Here is a 2,096-nt window from a genome sequence, read left to right on the forward strand (position 1 = left end):
TTATGTTTTGAGTGTGGAAGCCCAGACCATATAAGGAATGATTGCCCAAAACAGAAAACGGGGGCAAATGCAAACCAGAATCGGCAGATTAGTGCGAGTAATTCAGGAAGTCAGGCTCGAGGCAGAGCTTTTGAATTGGGAGCCAGGGAAGCCAGAGAGGATCCCAATGTAGTTTCAAGTACGTTTCCTCTGAATAATGAATTTGCATTGATTTTATTTTACTCTGGGGCGGACAGAAGTTTTGTGTCACTAGACTTTAAGCAGAGAATTAACTTAAAACCCTAGAAATTGAGAGAAGCCTTCATAATCGAGTTTGCCAATGGCCAGGAATTCAAGGCTAGAAATGTAATTTTGAATTGCACTCTGAACTTAGCTAATAAGGATTTTAATATAGACCTTATACCGATCGAGCTAGGAAGTTTTGATGTAATTGTAGGAATGGATTGGCTATCCAAAAATCAAGCTGAAATCGTTTGTTTAGAAAAACTTATTTGAATTCCTCAAGAGGGAATGGGACCAATTGTGGTCCAGGGAGATAAGCTAGACCGAATGTTTAAGCTGGTATCCTGCATGAAGATCCAGACGTATTTGAGGAAGAATTACACTGCGTACCTGGCCCATGTGATTGATGGAAGGATCAAGTAGAATAAGGTTGAGGACGTACCGGTAGTTCGAGAATTTCTCGATGTTTTCCCTAAGGAATTACCAGGCCTGCCCCCACAGAGACAAGTCGAGTTCGGTATCGACTTAATTCTTGGAGCTGCCCCTGTAGCAAACGCGCCATACCGCTTGGCACCCTTGGAAATGCAAGAGATGTCGACCCAATTCCAGGAGCTGCTAGACAAAGGATTCATTAGACCAAGTTACTCACCCTGGGGAGCACCGGTACTATTTGTCAAAAAGAAGGATGAGTCAATGCGAATGTGCATAGACTATAGGGAGCTCAATAAGCTAACCATCAATAATAGATACCCTCTCCCTAGAATCGATGACCTATTCGATCAACTTCAAGGGGCAGCCTATTTTTCCAAAATTGACTTACGATCCGGGTATCACCAGGTGAGGGTTCGGGAAGAGGACATTCCCAAGACAGCCTTCAGGACCCAGTACGGCCATTATGAATTCATGGTTATGCCATTCGGGCTAACCAATGGACCAGCCGTCTCCATGGACTTAATGAATAGGATTTGTAGACCDTATCTGGATAAATTCGTAATCGTCTTCATAGACGACATACTAATTTATTCAAGAAGCCGAGAGGACCATGAGCGACATCTAAGGGTGATTTTAGAAGTACTCCGAAATGAGAAGCTGTATGCCAAATTTTCCAAGTGTGAATTCTGGTTACAGGAAGTTCAGTTTCTGGGCCTTGTAGTTAACAAGAGAGGAATTCAGGTGGATCCTGCCAAAATTGAGGCTATTAGAAATTGGGAAGCCCCGAGAACCCCTACAGAGATCCGCCAGTTTCTTGGGTTAGCAGGCTATTACCGGTGATTCATCGCAAATTTTTCAAAAATTGCACAGCCGCTCACTGCTTTAACCTAAAAGGATAAGAAGTTCATTTGGAGTGAGAAGTAAGAGGTAGCCTTTGAAACTCTCAAACAGAAGCTGTGCAATGCACCCATCTTATCTCTACCTGAGGGTTCAAAAAACTTCGTAGTCTTTTGTGATGCTTCACATCAAGGGTTAGGTGGTGGATTGATGCAGAAAGATAAAGTCATTGCCTATGCCTTGAGACAACTGAAAGTGCATGAAAAGAATTATACTACGCACGACCTTGAGTTGGGAGCAGTGGTATTTGCACTTAAAATATGGAGGCACTATCTCTATGGCGCAAAATGCACCATCTATACTGATCATAAAAGCCTCCAACACATCCTCAAGCAGAAAAGGTTGAATATGAAGCAAAGAAGGTGGGTTGAATTGCTTGGTGATTATGATTGTGAGATCAAATACCATCCAGGCAAAGCCAATCTTGTGGCCGATGCTTTGAGCCGAAAGGGAGGAATAAAACCGTCAAGAGTAAGAGCTTTGGGAGTCTTGGTGAATACCAGTTTGAAGGCCCAAATTCTGGAGGATCAAAAAGAAGCTCTAAG

This window comes from Cynara cardunculus, assembly GCF_001531365.2.
Source record: "Cynara cardunculus var. scolymus isolate 2C chromosome LG 2, CcrdV1, whole genome shotgun sequence".
Taxonomy (NCBI): domain Eukaryota; kingdom Viridiplantae; phylum Streptophyta; class Magnoliopsida; order Asterales; family Asteraceae; genus Cynara; species Cynara cardunculus.